Genomic DNA, 17817 nt, shown 5'->3' with positions numbered 1-17817 from the left:
CAGACTGCTAAAAACAATCTCTTAATCCCCTCCACTCAGCGCTGACCTAAAGGAGCAGAGGATCAAAACACAACCCCTAGAATGACCTCAGCTTGCTCTGTAACACCTCAGCAAGGGTCAGAGGTGTCAATAAGCTCCCCATAGGCCCTTTGTTCTGTTCTAAGGAATGTGCTCTGTATCAGACAAACAGGAAAGCTCCTTTAGAAGTATGTAACATATACACAGGGACTCTTGGCCGCTTTCCTTATGAAATCTATATGCAAAGCAGAAAGCAAAAATTACATTTATCCCACCAGCTTATCCAGGCCACATTTTTCAATGCTTATTGCCTACTTTTCATTTCCAAATAATTTCTCCATTTCTCAAAATGTAACAGAGGACACTAATGGCACAACAATTAACAGTAATTACACGAATCCTGAACTGAAAAATAGAAACATCTCAAGCAGTCCGCAGCTGCTGTCAACTTGTTAAATGCACTGTTTTCCATTTTTAAGCCTTAAGGCCAGGAAGAAAACTCTAAAGTGAAGACCACAATCCAGATTCTCTCCTATTCCTACACATACAGGGTCAGAAGAGAGGGAGAGAATTTAGATAGATCTGTAAATCTAATCTAAACGGCTCTGACAGAAGCTTCTGTTCAAATTTGTCTCAAAGCTACAAAAGGTTAGTTTGTTCATTCTTAGGAAAACTATGAATTAGCTGCTTGTTATCCTATTAATTACATCTCTCTAAATTCAATGACAGCAATACAGAAACATCAATGTGGTGGCAAATGATGCTGTACTTACCCCCTTTGACATACTGAAGTCAACTTAGAAGCTATTCATGGCTTTGAGGATAATCACTTATCTTTTGGCATATTTACTCTGTTGGGATTCCTTAGCTGTCCGCTTACCTAAACATGAAATCTTTCTCTGAAGAGATAAGCTAGAAAGCCCAGATCTTTTGGACCAGTAATCAAGATTTTCATCAGTATCAGTTTATAACATTTGCTGCCTGTGACAAAATTCGGCTAAATGAGCAAATACTGTATTGAAAAGATATCTCATACCTTCATGTTGAAGACTTCTCAGCATTCAGACTCCATTCCAAAACAGAATTCATAGGTTGCTAGAGGGACTCAGGGATCACAGCATCACAGAGATGTGTCAGTTAATTCTGCAAAAATAAAAGGAACAGAAATCACAACACTACATCTTGGGAGCATATCACTTTTCTATTGCTTAGCATGTTAGCAAAGAGGCACACTTTTTACATCAGTCTTTTCACCAGTACTCCCCAGACCAATGGGTCTGGAGGCAGCAGAAAAGAAAGTAAGCCAAACACAAAACAGAACATGCATTTGCACCCTCCTGTGCACTTCCTTGCAGGAGACACTAAGTAAAATGGAAAATACTACAAATTACAGAAGAACCGTTTTCATTTATTCTCATATTTGTCATGGTGACAATGTGTGTGATGATCTTCCTGTTGTTTTCCAAACAGCTGGGTGGCCCTTGGACAAACACAAAAACCTGCCCTAGGGCACCAATACATTTTATTATTTGTCAGCATGCTGGGCAGATCCAGTTCAGCATACCATGCACCCATAGTACATGGTGTATGTGATGGCCCACTACATAGCTTTCTGTGTCAGTTGAGCATAGCCTGAATGAATCCAAAAACTGATGACTTTTTTCTCTACTGCTTAGTAGATTCGCTTAGTAGAAAGGGCAGACAAGCTGTACTGGTCACTTACAGCTATCAAAGGATCAAGGGAGAGTTTCTGCCTGGAGGATTTTACTGCTCTTCTGCTGGGGTTTCTACCAAGAGAAGCCAGCTGCAAAGGCCCCAGCAAAGCTGACAGCCTAGGACTTGTTCCATGCACTTGGTATCTCTACACTGTTTTCTAGAATAAAACTAGGTGAGATGAACTATATAAAAGCAAGGGTAGCATGAGGGTTATGTCACTGCTCTGGCACATTCTGTCCTCTTTCCCCTATGGATACATTTGGAACTACAAGTCCAAGGAATGCTAACTCAGATCCTAGAGAACTTTGATGCTTCCAGAGCACTTCCCTTTTCTATCACAGTTTGGTGTAAGGCAACTTAAAAATAGATCACCATGTCAACTAGACCTTGGATTTCCACTGGCAGAGTAGCAAAGAGCATTGTCTACCTCCAAAATCAAGTTCTGGATCAGCTGACAGAAGCAGCAAGGGAGATGCTGCTTTAGACAATGTCATTTCTGGAGATTACACAAGGTTCTGCAGATGACCAGGCCTGCACATCTGAAGCATTTGATAGAATCAAGGTCCAGATGGGTAAGACAAGGAAATTTTCAAGTGCAGTATCAACTAACTAATCACAAAACTTAGCAATCTGAGATGAAACCTTACTGCTTATCATAAGCCTGCTAGAATATAAAGATTCATTTGTCTCTTTCCTACCTCAATATATGCCAGCTTGGATTTAATGGAATTCCTAATTTAAGATCCCATTTGCATCACAGCATTTATCTCAAGTTAGGTTACTTGTTTCCTAAAGAGGAAGTTATCACTATAGTCAACAGATGCTACTTTCTGCATTTAGTCTTCCTGACTCATAAGAAATTAAAATATACTTCTTCCTCAGCAGCTCCCACATGCCAGACCTTTCTGATACCCATCCAAGTCCCAACCCAGCTCACTTATTCACTCACAGACTTTTTTAAAGTGTTAAGGGGCCTTAGAACTTATCAAGCCATTTCTTAGGATGTCGTTTGATGCACTGAAAGGTCACCGCCCCTGGGCTATGCTGCCATCATTCCGATGGCATCAGTTTCCACAAACACATCTGAGCTAGCTTGGTAGCACTGTTGGCACGGAGGTACAGAGCTAGCTTAAGACTGCGTCTTATGTATTCGGCTGGCTTCTTAAATAGATTTTACAGCCTATTTTGCCTTAACTGTAACTACATTCAGTGGTGAAATAGCCTGTTTAAGGACAGAGGTATTAAATCTTTGGTCAGAGCCTTCCGTTCTAATTTTATCTTCTGCTCTAGTCTAGTCTTTTGAAGGAAATGTCTCCAATAAAGGCATTTTTTAGGCATTTTCTTTTTAAAATAGAAAAAGCAGAGATGGAGAAGCAGAATCATGCTTAAAACAGCTTGGAAGGAAATGCTGGGATCCCCAGGGGGGTTGAGAAACATGTGGGTTTGGGATGAAAAGAACCAAGCCAAGAGCTAGCTGGCCACTTCCAGCTTTCACACCATAAATCGTTACATTCCTTAATAGTCAGCCAGCTTTCACATACAGAAAGAAACTGAATACAGTAGGATGTAGCAGACAAGATACAGCTTAGTCAAGGGCACACTGTGTCAGGGATCCTTTCATACTCGTAGCTGCAGTGCAAAGACAACTGGCACAAGGCCCAGCATCTCTGTAAATCAATACAGCTGTTTATTCAAACCAAATGGCTGGCGAGAATATCAAGCTTTGATTGTTGTAGCCATTTCCAAAAGGAAATTAATAACATTTCAGGAGATGACAGCTAACCCATGTGAGAACAAAAGAATTCTTTCCAAGTAGGTTTTTATTCATTTATAGGGCATGCTTTCAGTTCACTGCTTCAAGGCAGTAATAGACAGTACCCATTATGATCAGAATTGATTATCATAAAACCCAACAGATTACCAGACAGATATCCCTCCCAAGTGTTCCTGACAGTAGAAACTTCCAAAACCTATTTGCAGTTATGAATGGCATGTGTTTAAGCTTCTTGGCAATGTGTGGTAATCAAATCCCAAGATTTACGTTTAACTGCCGAGTGTGCCGAAGAGTGGCATGGACATGTGCTGCCGCGGTGACACATCAGCCCCTGGGTGAGAAGCCAGACTTGGCACGACTCTGCATACAGGTTCTGCCTGCGTACAGCAGTAAGTGCAGCAAGAACACTAATTTTCTGCCATGTGATATCTCACTCTAATCCATTTTTTCCCTTTGTGGTTATGACAGCAGATACATAAATCTCTGTTACAATAAAGTAGGAAAAAATAAGAGAGAAGGACAATGTGCATCGTGAACCTCCTTTTCCACCCTATCCTGGATCATACAAATGTCGGTAGTATTTTTTTAATAAATAAATTGCTTTTCAGCGTACAAGTGCTCCCTCTCCTCTTTCAAGGTTATTATTAATTTTATTAATAACCTCCCAAGAGATGGAAACTGATACTCTTAAAAAAAACACACTATGACCTTTTACATTTTAGGCTATGTTGTCACATCTTATTGGAAAGAATTTAAGATGACAGGGCAGGATAAATGAGACAAATTCAAGTGAGCACTGGAAACAAGACTAAAGCCTGTTCTTTTTACACCGACTGCCAGTATTGTTTCACCATGTGTGAGACTTGCAGTTGGTGCAAGAGGGTAGCCCAGACACCAGTCTGGCCCAGGGTCATAATAATAGCAAACTTCTTATTTGAATATTACCAATTAGAGTTCCACGGGACATCTGGTTGGAGCAGCACTAGATATCAAGAGTGACAAACCTAGAGATTCAGCAACTGTAGATTATTCTTTAGCCTGCATTTTTGTCATACCTATTGCAGGAGTTAGGGATTCCAGAATATTCTTTTTTTTTTTTTTTTTTAATCTGTAGTTACTGACAAAGAAGAAGCTTCACTTATGAATGAAGGTAGAAAAATTGAGCTAATTTCACAAGATACCTACCAAGCTGAAAGTAGATAACAACAGAATGTTAAGAACCACAGTAATAGCAAGGGCCAACAATCTGCTCTGTGGAGACAGGATTTCCCTCAGGTTGTGCTAATGCACCCAATTAAGAAGCACAAGGACCATCATGATATTCTTAGCCTGTATTTGAAAAGAAAAAAAAGCCTGTGTCCCTGGGGATCACAGACAGTTAAAATGGCAGAAAAAAAGTTCTGTTACTGTGTTGTGAAAGAGATTTGTAAGACATGACAGCCAAGGGCACCACTAGGAATTTAAGTGGCTGGTGAAACATTCACTCCTGAGCTGACACAAGTTGCTGGAGCCTCCTGGACACAGTGATGATCCTGAAATTTATGCAAGGCCGTTTTGTATACGGTTCTTTAACTGGCCATAGAATATACCTATCCCTCTTAGAAAGCTCAGAGACTCACACTGAGAGGTGTCAGAGAAGCAGTATTATGTTTCTGTTATTATGTTATTGATAGAAATTTTGGACAACCATTACAAATATTTTCCTTCAGCGTTTTAATGCTGATCATAGCCATGATAACCTAAGGGAGAAGGAGCACTGAAGACTCTCTCAGGTATGGGTGCTCCAGATGACAGCCTGCAGGATTCCCTCTAACCTATGCCTTTCTCTTGCAGGAACTCTTGCATCCACGTTGAGTAGATGCCCTATTGCACCTGTACCAAGCCAAGAACACTGAACCATCAACCACCGCCTTGCACAGGCTGTAATTGAGGTCTGAACTGCAGTATTAAATGATTGTTCTGCCCTACATGACACACAGCCTGCAAACAGAGGCACTCTGTTCCACAAACATAACCTTACGTTACATCTTGCCTTCTCCCCTAGCTAATGCTTCTGCCCTGGATTAATCTTCATCTGTTTCAGGAACACAAGATGGAACAGGAAATAAACCTTACATTGCTCCAAGCACTACCTGAACAAGGACTCAAAACCAGTGATAGAAGATTAAAGACTTATTTAGAGATGTAAAGACAAAGCAGTATCAAAAAACAAAGAGATTAGAACATTAAGCAATCAAGAACAGAGATCCTGAATCTGTTCTCCTATACCACATCAATCTGGACACAAGTGAGATTATTCCCTTATTCGACCCAAAATAACAGTAAATCTAGTCAGTGTATTGCCCCAGACAGTAGTGCATTAATTAAGTACAGTAGAATATGATTCAGTGTTTACACAATGCAGTAGGACACATGGTAGGAAATATGTTACCCACTCTTCTCTACATCAAACCAAGCATGTCACTGTCATTCAAACAAACAGAAGAGAGAAAGCAGAGGCCCAGAACATTTTAACATACAGATCCTTCAGCTACAGCACCAGAGGAAAATTTAGCCTGGCTCTTCAGAAATACAGTTCTAAAAGTAGCACTTAATGGGTAAAAGTGTATAAAACCACCACCATACAGGAAACTAAGAGTTACACCCAGCCTAAACCACAAAATAGCAAGTTAGTGTTATATTCCAAAGTAGTTATCTAGCTGCAGAAGAAGGCTGTGCCAGTGCGGTTATCATATGAATGCCTGTGTATTTGACTATTTGATTGGTGATGGTACCCTCCTTGCTATACTGGTAACAAGACTCTTCCCAAAACCTGCCACATCTCCGAACATTGGCCACTGACTTCAGATAACCCTTTCACCATCATTGACTTGACATTCAGAAAATGAGGCCTTTAGAATAGACCTTCCCTATACAAACAAAATCAGTTCCTCCCTGCCAGATGAGGGGTGCTCAGCTGGGAATACTGAGGAAAGGATTTGCCAGTGACTGTAGGGAATCACGCTGACACCTTGCAGGGTCTGCAAGAGAAGGTTAATGTGGACCTCTTGACCCTGCTTAAACTGTAAAAAATGCTAAGGTATATTATTTCACCCCTCCTTCCCTGAATACATGTCTATAGATAGCAAGAACAGAACTACAAAGGCCTACAAAGGATGCATGATGCCGGGTTATCCCAAAAAGGTCTCTCTGGCTCAGATCGCTAGCCTGCAAGCGAGACCTGTGGGTTCTGCTTGGAAGTCAATCATGCTGCTTTAAAGACATCCAGGAAAAAGCAGAGGTGGATCTTCGAGGCAGCTGGTTCTGTAACTATGGTACATCTTTTCATCTAAAACACAATTTATTCACAGGTGCTGATACAACAGGTGTAAAAGGTAATGGTTGCCGAGGAAGCAAGGGTTGTAGGAAAGAAAGGACGTTTAGCAGTGTATCATCATACGTGTTTGGCTACAGCAATCGCTGAGAAGTATTCCATATGATCTTTTGGGAATGGAACATGCAGAGTTCATGTAATGAGTGTAAGTGATAAATTTAAATTTATCATTGTAGAAATTTTTACACTCTAGCCATAAAAATGAAGCCTGATAATTCAAGCCTTTTCTTGTGCATATCTATACATATCTATACATATGTATAAATAGATGCACTATTTAATCAAGTTGCTTTTGCTTCATTTCCAGCAATTTTTCCAACTGTCTAGAAGAACAAGCTTACCAAAGACACGACCTTGGACCATGCTCTGATAGCAGTTCTAAAAAGACAAACAATACTGGTCAGCTACCCAGCCATGCTGTCCTTTATTTCTGTGCCCGTACCTCTGATCACAGCTCTGCCAAGCCCACAAATGGAGGTATGGTTCTTTTTCTTCTGATAGAGCAAGCTCTGCAAGGAGGCTGTTAGTAGGTTTTTTAATATTCAGTTAAAAACCTCTCCTAGCCAACAGTTCATATGGCTAAGCACCTAACCTTGGACTTAGTTCAGTTTAAATATATTTTCAGTGGAAACAAGCTCATCCCTACACTCCCTAGGAAGCTATAGTATAGCAAAGTATACCATATAGTATACCATAGCAAAGAGCAAGAGGATGTTTGCAGCATTTTAACCACACACAAATACTGCAGAATTTGGCAAGCTTACTGTTCCCATTTCTATCACACCTCTACATGCTCTCACAGTCTTTCATCACTCCAAAGATAAATGCCAACAGTTACATGTGAAACTCAGACGTCAAGAAAGATGAGAATTCAGTGGCACAGACTGTGCACACTATGCAAATTGTTATTTTCATAAGAAACAAGTAGCACCCCGTCTCCGAGACAGAATTTGCAAAGGCAACAGGTGGAAATTTGTTTTTTGACAGCATACTTTTTTCACCTAATACGAAACATGTAGAAGACTTGTAACGGGATATAAGTTGCTCAGTCTTCAGGAAATTCCATTGGTGCTCTCTAGAGCACTGGTTTAGGAAAAGAAAAAGGAAAAAGAAAGTAAGAACTGGAGCTGGCTAAGCAGAATATTACTTCTGGATTCTATACTAACAGATGCATTAGAACCACACAACTTGCAGAGTAAAAGTGTGGAGACCTGCACATTTGTATATTCTCTTGCTCAAGAGAGAACATACGGAACTAGAGTTGAACAAAAATTGTAAAGATTAATTTTGAAAAAATGGAAAAATCAGCTTGTCGTATTTTCTTAGTACAAAAAAAATAACATCTCACATTACTATCTATATAGAAGGTCATTTAGATTTCCTAAACTTTAGTAAGAGGGACTTCAGTAGAAAACTGTTTTTAAGTATGAAAAACACATTTCCTTGCTTATGTAACTAGTATTTCTCAGCAGGAACAATTTAAAATCTGGAGTTAGTTCTTGCACTGGCAACTGTGCTTTATTTTTGTATTTTCTGTAGCTGAAAGAAGAAAGCAGACGCCTCTGGCCCAAGGCATTTCCATCTCAATTGTCATGCACTGCTCTACTAGGGCTGTGCTTTTTGCAAAAGCAGATTTATTTTTTTATTTTTAATTAAACAGACTATTGTAATGTCTTAAAAAAATAATCTGATTTTCTTTAAAAGCACAACAACAAGAACACTTTTATAAGCCACTATCACTTTATCTCCTACCCAGCCCCTTTCACACTGGTCTACTTCTTAGGTTGTTTATTTACAGTTCCCTTCACAAACACATGAAACAGAAACATATTGAGCTAATCAACTGATGTCAATTCACCAAACTCTCTTACAGTTGACCAGTGATGAATACAAGTGGTTGGTTGCACAGTTATCCAGTTAGTAACCCCCCATCCCCCCGTCCCCAGAAAAGGGCTTAAGATTATGTCAGATCCAGCCCTCCAGCCCATTCCTGAATCTATTATGCACAAAATAGGCTGTTCTCCCATCTACAGGGCAACATAGCTCATAGAACAGTTTGGATCTCAAAGAAACATCTGTGGAAATGTACTGTGACTTCTATTGTCCATTGATAGGTGTTGTATCAAACTCTGCAGTTACCTTGGTGCTTTGGCATCTTGGCTCTAATGTTTGGGGGGGTGGGGGTGGGGAGGAGGGTGTCCTCAACGTCTTCCTCCCATTGTTATCATCTTTATCTTTTTAGATGTAATCTGCTGCTTCTTCCACCAATGCATCCAACTCAGTCTTCAAACAAAGACATTAAGAATATGGTACTCAGAAGTGTCAAAGACAGAAAACAGAACTCTGTATTTGTTGGCAGTATCTATGTTCATGCTGTATTATAATCTTTAATAGGGGCAGCCACAAGAATAAAACCTAAGTCCACGGAAGTGGAACTGTAAATTCCACACTAACTAGTTTGAAAGGAAAGGATATTGGCAGCTTAGGCATGTGTATAGTTACCGTCTTACTCACAGGTGAAACCACTGGAAAGCTTTTTGGCTGAACATCCATCTGGTCACTTTTAGAGAGCAATAAAGACATAGGCACCAGCAAACAGCAGGGGGATTACAGAATTTGGTAGCACATGTTAACAGATTTTATAATTTGTGGATGCAGCAACCAGTGATCCAGGCAAAGCTGATGAAAGCAATGATGTCCTGCCTCATCCACTGCTCCAGCTATAGTACTAACACCTTTCCAGTGCTCGCAAAAGTTAATGGAGTCTCCGTTTTCTAACTGGAAGCATGCATAGCCTAAGAAACCTCATTTCGTATGGCACAGCTAGGTACAGATTACAGGACTCCACTGAGATGAAGTGTGAAACTACATTTGTGAGCAGCACTGAGAGCAACTACTAAAACACGGACACAATCTAGGTTTTACACTGTGTTAAAGGCATTTCCTTTTGCCCACAGCGAACAACAGTCTACAAGTCTTTATCACCCCTGGATATGAAATACAAGGAGGCTTCTAGCTCTGGAGACTGAACACCTACAACAGCGTAACCACCCACGTATCCACCAAGGAGGTCATTAGAAGTATGTGAGCAGTTTTCCATCAAACTGTCCAGCAAGAGCTGAACATTTTAATCCCCTCTGTGGACACTCATGTATGTGGCAAGGAACCAAATACTTGTTAAGTGACCAAGATACTGCTAAGGAGTGACGAAGAAAGGAAGGAAGAAAGGAAGGAAGGAAGGAAGGAAGGAAGAAGCAAAAGACTGTCCTTGGAGATGAAAAAGAAAAAGCATCAGCTAACAGAAATCTTCTGAGTTACTGCCAGACTAGCTCTGAGCTGCAGCAAAGGAGGACTTTTTAAGACCTCAAGCCCCAACTCCTTTCTTTCAAGAAAGATTATGCTATTTGTAAAAATATTACGTTTGCAATAGTATTGCACTCTCAACTTAGACAGTTGAGAGGACTGATTTTTTCATTCAAAAAGTTTTGCATACGTACAGTTACACAACAGCTTTTCAATTTCAGGGCTATTAACTCAATTTCTGATTCTTCTTCCTCTTAACAAACAGCCTGTCCTTGTTACAAGCAAATACCTATAAAGAATCTTTTGTGTAATCTGACCTGCTGAATTTATCAAATTACTTTCACTCTAATAATACTGACTTGCAGAAGGTATACAAAATCTCCTAGGGACACGCTGAAACACAAAGCTGGAAATGTGGTAGAAGATGTATTGTGAATTAAAGGAAGCACCTGTGAGCCAGTGGTGGATAGATCCTCTCACCTGGAAGTGGCATCCACATTACCTTGAGAAAAGCTGGAGGGAAAACATGGTAGGGAAAGACAGGGGTAAGTCTATCATGCATCCTGCTCTACGGACACATCCTCCTCCTTTTCTGCATAGGCAGGAGGCCACTCTCATGCCTTTCGTTTCTGTCATGGAGGTCACATTGCTGACAGTCCAAATATTGAACCTGGAATCTCCCAAGCTAAAAACATGAGCTGACACAACATGAAATACGGTAGTTTTCCATCTGTGGGTTGCACACAGAAGGAGATGCTAGGTTCACCAGGCTCACCAAGAAGTTTTAGTTGTCCAATTTTGGAGTTTACTGCTAGTAAGCCTACATAAAAAGAACATGCAGAGGACAATTTCTGCCAAGTTGCTGTCAATTTGGGTAAAATTGGAGCCCTTGCAATAAAAGCTGAAATCAGAGTGGACAATATATGTTCCAGTCTGAAAGCCCAGTGACTTTTCTTTCATCCATGCAGCCCAGCCATACCACAGGCATTTGTTTGAACAAGCAGCTTGAGATACACACTTAAAACACTTACTTTCCTCACTCAAAAATGTTCATATGAAGGCTTTTCTTCTAATGCTGGGGAACGACTAGTAGTACCTCAAAGGTTTGAGCTATTGAGGCATTACTTACCAGAGATTTGTGACTTGTAACACTAAACAAATACACTTATCAATTATAAGAGGTGTTTGCTCTGCAAATGCAGGGAGGTGCCTCAGATTTCCAGTAATTCCTCTTCACCCAGTTCTACATGCTCACCAGGTCTTTTTATTACAGCTTCAGGGATTCCACACATTCAGGCACTGATAGTAAGAAGACGGGTTAGTGATGTGACCAAAGGAAACCGGAAGCCAGGGTTACAACATGCTTCTCTGCTTGAGGCTAACATTAATTTTCAGACTTCTTGCTATCAATCCAATCATGTTTTTAAACAATATAGCTCTCAGCTAACTAATACATACGTACCAGCATGCTAGTGACTTCCCTTGGAAGGCTCTTCTCCAGTCTGTGTGCTAGTCACAAACACATTGATTGACAGGCAGCATTTTTGTCTCTGATGCTTTTTTTCAATACCAGTAGAGAACTCTGAGTCTAAGAAGGGGACACTGTACCTGCACCATCGGGAAGCTGCTCTCCTTTAATGGTTTGTTATACCTTCAGCCTGAGAAGCTTCTAAACACAAAGCAAAGCTTGTTTTAAAAGGGTTGAATCAATTGATTAATATTTGCCATGGACTTTGTGAAGGTGGTATGTATGGCAGGGAACCTGTCATTCATTTTGCTCTCTGGGAAGATCTCCTGATGCCAAGGCACTAACAGTAGTTAGGCTTTCAGACAAGGATCTTCCCCTTGATTATCAATCTGTCCTTATAGAAGGCTAGGATCAACCTGAATAATTTACACTGGCAGTCTGACAATGTTTGCACAATGCATATTTGCATTACACCTTGCTCATACCAACACAATGAGCTACTGGCTTTCATTATCACTAAATACATTACCAAGCTTGAAAGAATGTGGCTGTTTGAAATCAAGGAGGATCCCATAGCAATCCTCTGCTGAGCACAACTAATATTCCTTCTGCAAAGTAGCTGCACTTGTTTTAAAACCTCAAAACCAGAGTCAGCCTGAACTGTGATAGGAAAAATGGGACTGAGATGCAGCATGGAACCACTACAATTACGCGTTAGCAAACACCAGTTCACACAGGCCTCTGAACTGGAAGGCTGATGTTCATTTTACTTGCTTACTCAGCTTCTTAGCTTGCTTCTACAAGAACAACACTCATCTGTCAAAAACCTTCTATCTTTAAGGGCTATGTCATTTCCATCCAAACATCATCAATTTCTTATAACGAGCTTATAAAAAAATCAAGAATACCTGATCATTTTAAAGAAATATTCAGTGTAATATTCAATGCAAATAATTAATGAAATTATAGATTCTAGGTAATTAATTAGGGTTATGAATGCAATCTGTTATGTAATCAGTGACTCCCCATTAGTGAGTGGCCTATGGTTTTCTTGGCCCTCAAAACATTTAAAAGGTTTGCCAGTCAAAAATCCTAAGTGAAGGCAACAAATCAGTGTGTGACATGTTTTTAACACTTATTTGTTAAAGGCATAAATATGTTCTGACGTCTGCTGAAGTCAGAAAACATACTTAATTCCTGAGTCTGGACATGGAGAAAGAGTACATGATACTGTTTCTATTGTAGCTGGCATTGAAACTGGGCTGCTGAAGATCTGCACTCCCTTTGTTGACCACCTGCTTACTAACAGCTCTTTTGACTGTAAATAAAAAAAAATTTTAAAAAAGTTAATTTTACTGCCATTTGCATAAGCTCCTCGAGGCAGACCTCCTCTCCCCAGTACTTCTACAGCTCTAAAGTAGGGGTTATCTCCTTTGATATAACTGAGGTCTCCACAGGTAATTGTAAACAAAGTAAAATATTACTAGTGACCTACAAAACAAATCAAGGCAAGATATGTACAGTATATTTCTTCCTTTCAGCTGTTTTTGAAGGGCTTTACATACCTGAAGAACAGATTCAGTGATGCACATATATTTTCTAACACTTCCACATGACTGAGTGAACTCTGTCCTGATCTTCTAGATTATAGACTAGCTATGCACATGCACCTCCCCTTTCTGCATCAGTCTTACAGCACATTTAATTCAATTGCTATGTTTTGCATTTTCTGTGTTTTCACTTGTATGAACCTCCCCTATATGCCTCCTAAATAAGAGCTAGCTGGATATGTAAAAAACAAAAAACAAACAAACAACAACAACAAAAAAACAAACAACAGCTATGTGAGATTATGGGGATATTGCTGATCTCCCTAAATCCTGAGATAAACTCTTCCAAAGAAATGAATGTTCTAATGTCTTCATTTCAACAGTTTCACAGGAAATATACCTTGATGTCAGGTTTCTTTCTGGATTTTGAATTCACATGACACTTCCAGGCTTTTCTTCATGAATAGTCATTTAAACAAACAACCTTACCCTACTCCACCAAAGCTGAGATTCTCACTCGCTCATGCTGCTCTAGGAGCTGGGTCTCACTAAAAATCATTCTGTAACACATGACAAGTGCTCAAACTGAGCATGCTGGCAGAACTGGCACAATGAGGTGAAACAGACAATGTTTCAACCACATGCATTATTGCTTAACAGTCACAACAGTAAACCTTTATTGAGAGATTCATAGTCTTTCATTTAGAAAAAAATAAGTGTTGCACTGCTGGGCCCACTGACAGTGAACAGAACCTAGACACAGAACTGGCATCCCCAAACCAACAGATGGTACATTTCTATGTCAGGGAGGGGAGCTCTGATAATTCACAGCGTGCAAGTTACCTGGTTTATTTCCTGCACTGTAACTGTTTTTGGCCATGGGAATTCTGCAGTTTGTCATTCTAGGCATGAAGAATTATTAAACCAAGCAACCACCTGACCAATCAGAATGAGCTACGAAATCCAAGATGCTTTATCATATCAGGACAACGTATAACTGTTCTTATCTCTCCCAGTAAGAATACAAGTTTGTCTGTGAATGTTCCAGGTGAAACACCGGTGGAGATTAACTTTTAAAAATTCTTCGGCAGAGATCTGATATGAACATTTCAATCTGTTATATTTATTAGTTTTTTTTGTTATTTAAATCTTTTTTTTTTTTCAGATGGCGCTATGGGATTTTACCTTTTGCTCATTCTTCACTGAAGTCATAGACTCAAATACTATGCTTAGGTTTCAGAAGCCATAAAGGGGTAATGACTATTTCCTTTGTTCATGTCTGGAAATAAATGGAGCAATTCCATTTTTCTCTGTGAACGTGAACACTTGCAATTTTGCTACTCTGCACAAAATGCAGTTCACCTCACCACTGCCCAGTGCTCACATGAATTCAAATACAGCAGAGAGAATGAGTTGTAGCATTTTTATCCTCCGTTGATAATACAAGAATCCACCACACGTGGCTCGCTTTCTTACTCTACCAGATACCCTTAGTGCTACGAAACTTAAAGACCAAAAGCCTCAGCTGGAAACTAAGTTGTTGCCAGCTGCTTCATCATTCTGGTCTTCTACAGAACTTCTATGAATGGCATTTAAACTGTAAATGTTTCTAATGTCTTCTCTCATGTAACAATAAATAAATAAAAAATAATAAAAAACAAAAAACATACCACACAAACAAAAGCAAAGCAATAAAAATATGCCAACACAAAAAGCCACCCAAAACCAAAACCCACAAACTGTCAAACACAAAAACCTCAAAAAAGCTGTGTCAGAGTATCTGAGAAAGCCATATTTATTCTAATAACTGCCACGTTGAATCAGAGTTCGTATTACTGCATCTAACCAGTGCTAACTGTCCCTCCACATTCAGAGAAGCATCTCCAACAACCAACCGAGGCAACGTCTGGAGGCACTGGGCAGCAGCAGCATACAACTTCCTCTCTGAATCTCTGTGGAAGAGACGTGTGAAAGGCAGAGCTCTTCAGCACTTTTTTTTTTTTTTAAAGGGTGAAAACAGGGAAGCCTCAAATGCAGCTGCTTAAAATCTTTCTGGAGCCGGTTTCCAACTTCAAGAAAAAACATTTCACATAGCTTTATTTTGCCTCTCTGTAAAGACCTTTAAGGACTGTTTCTACAACAACCAAAATGACAGAAACTTCATAGCCCCAGCTCATCTGTTTGGAAAGGAATCTTCAGACCCCCTCTGCTATTGTATGATCATCAAATCAGACCATAACTGGCTTCCAACTCTGACCTCATCAGCTACTCAGAAACCCCTGTCCGAACACTTTCCGGCTGGTTTTCATGCATGCAGATGTCTTAATTTCCTGTACACCAGAGAATGTGACTCTTTATCATCTCTGATTATTCAGATAGTTCCATGATTGACCACAAAACAAGTAAAAAGAAAAAATGAGTACAAGTAATACTATAGCTCCTTAATACCAGCCTGTTCACCATTCCCTATACACAGCTGTGCTAACTGGATTTAAAAATCTCTTTGAGATTTAAAAATACTTATTTCCTTTGTCATAGTTTGTTTAAGGATTGCTGCTATCTGCAATTCATAAATGCCAAAAGCCTCATGCCAAGTTCCTCTTGCTTCTAACTTGCCCTCAGGCACTGAAATTGGCTCCTGATGCTTTTAAAGAGAGGGAAGCTCCCAAAAAAGTTACTCAAGCCCAGGGAGATGTGTCTCATTGATCCCTTCTGCTGTTCCCCATCTCAGAGAGAATCAAAGACTATCCCAAGTTGGAAGGGGCCCACAAGGATTGCTGAGTCCAGCTCCTGGCTCCTATTATTACAGAAGTTCAAGAACCAAAATGGTAAAGCACACAGAAGACTTACTTCTAGAGACAAAAGTTATTATGCGCGAATGAAAAACATTCCTTACTGCATACCTGGATAGAAAGCTAATCCATAGCTGAACACTGGGGATACAGGAAACACAACATGACTTGAAAAACTCCTGTTTTTAAAGCTGAAAAAAGGGGGACAAATTTGGCCAAATGCTGTAAGGCTTTGAAATTCACCATGATATACAAATTTCTGCATCTTTTCCAGGGGAAAGGCAAGAATAAAGAACACTTCAAACTTTGCCCAAGCTACTCCTGCATTTTGAGCCTTCTAACTTTGCTGATGCAGGAGCTGTGAAAAGTCAGAGTTTCTTCTGGGAACATGTGCCTGCTGCTTTATGTTGACACTAGGAGATAAAAATAGCTGTGAGCTGTATCGATAGCTATTTTCAGAATGGATGGAGTCAGGCATGGTGGTATTAATTCCTGACAGCAGGAAAGGGAGGCAACATAATTAGCCCAAATGAAATATGAGAAATCCTTCATGTAAGAAAGGCTGTACAATGTCTAGAAAGGAAAAGCTAGCCTATGCAACTTCTCATAGCAAGGTAAGATCAACAATTCTGTCTGGATTTCCAGTTTTCTGACATCACCAGCTCTTTAAATCACAGTGAGCTGAGAGAAAGGAAAATGTTGTTAATCCTTTGATGTCATCCCTGAACATGGCCTCCTCTTTTGACTTGCTTTATCGAGAGGATAAAAAACACTCCACATTTTTCATTTTTGCCACTAACACCGATGTTAACCCACTAGGCTATTCATTGCTCCGCTGTGCCTCTACTTGGTTTATTGCGAAAGACAATGGGATGGAGATGGCAGGGAGACAAGAAAAAATTCTTAATCTTAAAACCAGTTGTTTTTGTTTTTTTTTTAAATCAATCTCAGCAGCCATAAGAGCAGTCTGATGGTGCTAACTCTCCAATAGCTGTACTCACAGAGGTAATGAGAATAAAGATGCTCTGTCAGCCTCTCCCTCCTGTTTCTCCCCAAAACAGCACACAGCACTGCATAGGGCCAACTATGCTGACTCTATGTCCAGCAGTATCTCTAGCACATGGTAAGCTTCTACTTCTTGATATTCTGAAAATACACAGCTGGAACAGAGATGTGGTTTGGACATCAGCAACAATGGTCTAAGTATCTTCTGTGCTGACAGACATTGGACAAAAGAAATTCAATCTTGTTTACCCACCTCTGTTAACGTAATTCCTGGATTTTCTAGATGCCTCTACTTTTGTATCCACCTTGCACGTTCTACTTTGCTCCAGCCTTGAACATTGAAAAATCTGTTGTGTAGCTGCCTGTGTATGTCATGGGCATGCTCTTTATTCAGCAAAAGCAAAAAACAATACAGTATATTTTCCTCTAAGGTCATCCCCTGAAAGCTGTAATGATTGTACAGCCACCTCTTGAGACTACATTTTTTGAACTTCTGGCACTATAAAGAAGTTCTATCTAGCCCCACTGATAAAAATTAAGAAATAACTCTGGGAAAGCTCAAAAACATAGGATGCATTCTATGCAATCTCTAGGCAGAAAATAGACACAGTATTTATGAAACCTTTTGTGTCCACACAAATTGAACAAAAGGACACAGAACAGCTTAATTTTATATTGTACACAAATTTTCCTGTGTATCTGTGACTATCTTCTCCTTCGGGAGTATCATTATAAATGAACTTAAAAGATAAGTACTGACAGAGAGAAAAAAAAGGCAGTATAACTGAGAGAAAAAAAAAAATCAGCAGCATCTTAGA

At 39.8% G+C, this 17817-nt stretch overlaps 1 protein-coding gene across 6 annotated transcripts in view; it reads right to left on the bottom strand.

Moving 5' to 3' along the window:
• Positions 1–1054: 1054 nt before the first annotated feature.
• Positions 1055–17817, bottom strand: part of TLN2 (talin 2) — a 223329-nt gene continuing 206566 nt past the window's right edge. For all 6 annotated transcript variants that reach the window (XM_038184743.2, XM_038184744.2, XM_027466633.3 and 3 more), the window contains one exon: positions 1055–1161. The gene's annotated coding sequence lies outside the window, so the exon portion shown is untranslated. The remainder of the gene's footprint in view (positions 1162–17817) is intronic.

Source organism: Anas platyrhynchos, chromosome 11, assembly GCF_047663525.1.
Source record: "Anas platyrhynchos isolate ZD024472 breed Pekin duck chromosome 11, IASCAAS_PekinDuck_T2T, whole genome shotgun sequence".
Taxonomy (NCBI): Eukaryota; Metazoa; Chordata; class Aves; order Anseriformes; family Anatidae; genus Anas; species Anas platyrhynchos.
This window is presented reverse-complemented; position numbering and strand designations above follow the sequence as displayed.